The sequence below is a fragment of the Pelophylax lessonae genome (genome assembly GCF_965119305.1).
Source record: "Pelophylax lessonae genome assembly, chromosome: 8".
NCBI classification, from domain to species: Eukaryota; Metazoa; Chordata; class Amphibia; order Anura; family Ranidae; genus Pelophylax; species Pelophylax lessonae.
Window position 1 is genome coordinate 38,919,418 of NC_138775.1, and position 5,663 is coordinate 38,925,080.

Sequence of the window (5,663 nt, forward strand, 5' to 3'; positions counted from 1 at the left end):
TGTCCGCTGGGCACTCGCGATCGTCCGTTACACCAGGAGAAAGGCAGGCGGCTAATGTAAACAAAGCCGCCTGTCATTCTCCCCTGTATAGAAACAATGATCATACAGTTCTACTCTGTAGGACCGTTGATCACTGTTCTTACAGCTCAAGCCACAACCAATCACAGTTAGAAACACGCCCCTAGGGACACACTTAACCCCTCCCTCTAAAAAAAAAGTTAACCCCTTCACTGCCAGTGTCATTTTTACAGTAACAGTGCATATGTATAGCACTGATTACTGTAGTAATGTCACTGGTAACCCCAAAAGTGTCAAAAATGTCAGTCAAGGGTCCGATCTGTCCGCCGCAATGTCGCAGTCCCGCAAAAAAAATTGCAGATCGCCGCCATTACGCGTTAAAAAACTAAACAAAAAAAATGACTAAAATCTTTCTCTTAGTTAGTAAACGCGATAACTTTTGCGCAAACCAATCAAAATACGCTTTTTGCGATTTTTTTTTTACCAAAAAATATGTAGCATAAAACAAATTGGCCTAAAATGTTAAAAAATTTAGATTTTTACATTTTTTTGGGGAATTTCATATAAAAAAATGTGAAAAATATTGTTATTTTTGCAAAATTGACGCTCTTTTTTTGTTTATAGCGCATGATCAAAAAATCACACAGGGGATCAAATACCACCAAAAGAAAGCTCTGTTTGTGGGAAAAAAAGGACGTCAAATTTGTTTGGGTACAGCGTCGCACGACCCCGCAATTGTCCATTAAAGTCACGTAATGCCGAATCGCAAAATAGGCCCTGGTCAGGAAGGGGGTAAAATCTTCCGGGGCTTAAGTGGTTAACGGCCGTTGCTTCTCTGCTCCCTTCTACACTTCCAGGCGTGAAGAATACTTGCTCCCCCGCCAGCCGCTCTGGTTCCCCGGTCATCTAAATAGATGTGAATGTACAATATACACTCACCGGCCACTTTATTAGGTACACCTTGCTAGTACCAGGTTGGACCCCCTTTTACCTTCAGGACTGCCTTCATTCTTCGTGGCATAGATTCAACAAGGTGTTGGAAACATTCCTCAGAGATTTTGGTCCATAGTGACATGATAGCATCACGCAGTTGCTTCAGATTTGTCGGCTGCACATCCATAATGCTAATCTCCCGTTCCACCACATCCCAAAGGTGCTCTATTGGATGAGATGTGGTGAGTGTGGAGGCCATTGGAGAACAGTGACCTCATTGTCATGTTGAAGAAACCAGTGGTGAGATGATTTGGGCTTTGTGACATGGTGCATTATCCTGCTGGAAGCAAAGCAAATAAAGAGCTCAGTGTTATAATGTCCTGAAGACTGTCGGCCACATCACTAAAAATATAGAACACAAAAAGAGGAACCCCCTAAGTGGGACTTTATAGGCAGAGAATGAATGAAGTAATAGGAGTATAAAATCAATAAGTTTATTTCACATAGTAAAAAGTGACAATATCACATTACAAAGATATATGTGTCATAATGACTGTATGGATTTGGTTATGATGACATGGCTTTGATAAATCATATACATTGACATACAGTATATACTTTGCATGTATAGACCTGAGTACCCTGTTCCCATTTTTTCCCTTGAAGAAGGAATTTTTATGTTCCGAAACATGTTGGATATGGATGTGTCAGTGTGAACCCATGTTACATAGTTAGTCAGGTTGAAAAAAGACACAAGTCCATCTGGTTATACGAAAAAAAAACTGTATTGAAATCCCAACCATACAATCCCATATACACAATCCTATACACGCAGTTGATCCAGAGGAAGGCGAAAAAAAACCCCCAGCAAAGCATGAACCAATTTACTACAGCAGGGGAAAAAAATTCCTTCCTGATCCCCCGAGAGGCAATCGGATATTCCCTGGATCAACTTTACCTAAAAGAAATGTTAGTACCCATTTATATTAGGTACACCTAGGAAGAGAATCCAGGCCTTTTTTAAAGCAATCTAGTGAGCTGGCCAGAACCACCTCTGGAGGGAGTCTATTCCACATTTTCACAGCTCTTATGGTGAAGAAACCTTTCTGTATTTGGAGACGAAATCTGTTTTCCTCTAGGCATAAAGAGTGCCCCCTTGTCCTCTGTGTTAACCCTAAAGTGAACAACTCAACACCAAGTTCACTATATGAACCCCTTATGTATTTATACATGTTGATCATATCCCCCCTTAATCTCCTCTTCTCAAGAGAGAATAAATTCAGTTCCTCTAATCTTTCCTCACAGCTGAGGTCCTCCGTGCCTCTTATCAGTTTGGTTGCCCTTCTCTGCACTTTCTCCAGTTCCCTGATATCCTTTTTAAGAACTGGTGCCCAAAACTGAACTGCATATTCCAGATGAGGTCTTACTAATGATCTGTACAGTTGGGTTGGGTTTGGATATCTATATCCTATGACTCACCTGGCTTCCCTGACTGAACCTAACGTACATGTGTACTCCTACGGATGGTCAATAGTTTTATATCTTTGTAATGTGATATTAATGTGATATTGTCACTTTTTACTACCGTATTTTCTAGCGTATAACACAACTTTTGAACCTCAAAAAATTCCCCCAAAAATGGGGGGGGGGGGTCGTCTTATACGCCGAGTACAATATCTTCAAGGTACCCTAAGTATCAGTATTACCAGTAGATGTAATCTGAAGGCGCAGGCTGTGGGGGGATCCTGTGTTGGCATACCGTATGTACCGTAGCTTCGGCTACATACAGTATACCCCACTGAGCCAATCACGATGAGTGATGTATTCTATTATTGAATGCAAAGCCTGCTCAGATTGGCAGAGTAACATTTTTTAACATTTTAGGCAAATTTGTTTTCTGCTACATATTTTTGGTAAAAAAAATCGCAATAAGCGTATTTTGATTTGTTTGCGCAAAAGTTATTGCGTCTACTAACTACGGGAAAGATTTATGTCATTTTTATAGTTTTTTTTTTCTAGTAATGGCGGCAATCTGCGATTTTTTGCGGGACTGCAACATTGCGGCGGACAGATCGGACCCCTGACTGGCATTTTTGACACTTTTGGGGGGACCAGTGACATTACTACAGTAATCAGCGCTAAAAATATGCACTGTTACTGTAATAATGACACTGGCAGAGAAGGGGTTAACATTGTAGGTGATTAAGGGGTTAAATGTGAGCCCAGGGGAGATATTCTAACTGTAGGGGGCGTGGCTTGTGAAATGATCATAGAGACCTGTGATCCTATATAGAAAGATCACAGGCGCTCTGTGATCATTCCAGGGAGAAGAACGGTCAGCTGTGTTTACAAACAGCCGCCCTTCCTTCTCTCTCAGCAGGGAACGATCACGCGTGTCAGGCGGCAATCAGAGCCGCCTGCCCGCTGTATAGGGGGCAGGAGCGTGGCACGTGTTTGCCTCCTAGCTCCCTGCGCGCGACCGACATATATTTATGCCGGTTTGCGCAGGAGCGGCTGCCTGCCGCAGTATAACATAAAGTGGTTAATTGACTTGAGTTAATTAACTAGCAGACATGCTGTCATCAAGCTCACAAAGTACAATACACATTATTATAAGTGTAAACGCATCCCCACAGTAGGCAATAGGTGAGTAAATCAGCATAATCAACAATGTGTGGAAGACAGTGTGAAGCAGTCCCCTATTAGCAATAGGCAGCTAGGCCTTTAACATGGATCCTAGGCCTAGAGTCCCAGAGTCTTCATATATTCCTTCAGGTATATTGTTGATACATTTTACTGTCCCATCTAAAGTAATCCAAACCATATTCTCAGTGTCCATTAAGTAGCTGTCCATCATTTTCTCGGTCACCCTGTGCCCCTAATAGACACAGAGTGACTTACACATAAGAGGGGCCTAGGGAGCTAAGAGAGGGATTTCTCAACCTCTCGAAGGTAAGCTGGGTTCCACGGGCCCCCCAACCAAAGTCACTCCCATCACAGTAAATCTCCCCCATAGTCACTATGCCCTGTGTGTAGTCACTGCTGTGTCACACATTTCACAGAGCCTGCCTTCTGAACTACAGAGGTGATGAGAGGAGAAGTTTCAGGAGGCGGAGACAGGACAGGAATCACTGCTTGCAGGAAGCAAGGTACCATGGGATACATAGTTCTTAGAAATTGAGGATCAGCTGCAAAGCATGCAGGAAGTCCATGAAGTTGTGGAAAGAGACGGTCAGCAGACAGGCAAAACTCGCAACATGAAAGGAGAATTTTTCAAGTAAACTTATATTGGATTATCGATATTAACTATTGTTTGTATTGTTATTATAAAAATTATGTTCTAAACTAAGTGTACAATGTGACCATAGAATTTAATCAATGAGTCCTAACAGAGGCAGACGTACAGGGGTTGCAGGAGTTGCCATGGCAACCGGGCCCCCTGTATGCCTGGATAGGAGCAGCGGCAAGGGCGGCTGAGACGGAGATCCTTGATCCTCAGCAGAACTGTCACACATAGGAAAGTGAAAGCACAGTGTGTGCTCTCTGCCTCCCCCTACAGTGCAATACCCAGCAGGAAGGAAGCTAAGGTACAGTGCTCTGCCGTTTTTTAACAACTTTAGGACCGGAAGATTTTCCCTCTTAATGACCAGGCCCTATTTTGCGATTCGGCACTGTGTTACTTTACGTCGTGCGACAATGTACCTAAATAAAATTTATGGCCTTTTTTTTCCCCACAAATAGAGCTTTCTTTTGGTGGTATTTGATCACCTGTGCGATTTTTATTTTTTGCGCTATAAACAAAAAAAGAGCCACAATTCTGAAAAAAAACAATATTTTTCACATTCTGCTATATGACATTCTCAGAAAAAAAAAATTAAGAAATCAAAATTTTTAACATTTTAGGCCAATTTTCAGGCCAGGACTGCACTGCCTCTTTACAGTGCAGTCCCCTTTATATCACAGTGCCCCTTAACATTACAGTGCAGTCCCCTTTATATCACAGTGCCCCTTAACATTACAGTGCAGTCCCCTTTATATCACAGTGTCCCTTAACATTACAGTGCAGTCCACTTTATATCACAGTGTCCCTTAACATTACAGTGCAGTCCCCTTTATATCACAGGGTCCCTTAACATTACAGCGCAGTCCCTTTTAGATCACAGTGTCCCTTTACAGTGCAGTCCCCTTTATATCACAGTGCCCCTTTACAGTGAAGTCCCCTTTATATCACTGTGCTCGTTTACAGTGCAGTCCCTTTTATATCACAGTGCCCCTTTACAGTGCAGTCCGATTTATATCACATTGCCCCTTTACAGTGCAGTCCCCTTTATATCACAGTGCCCCTTTACAGTGCAGTCCCCTTTATATCACAGTGCCCCTTTACAGTGCAGTCCCCTTTATATCACAGTGCCCCTTTACAGTGCAGTCCCCTTTATATCACAGTGCTCCTTTACAGTGCAGTCCCCTTTATATCACTGTGCTCGTTTACAGTGCAGTCCCCTTTATATCAATGTGCTAGTTTACAATGCAGTCCCTTTTATATCACAGGGCCCCTTTACATTACAGCGTAGTCCCCTTTATATCACAGTGTCCCTTTACAGTGCAGTCCCCTTTATATTACAGTGTCCTTTATAGTGCAGTCCCTTTTATATCACAGTCCCCCTTTACATTACAGCACAGTCCCCTTTATATCACAGTGTCCCTTTACAGTG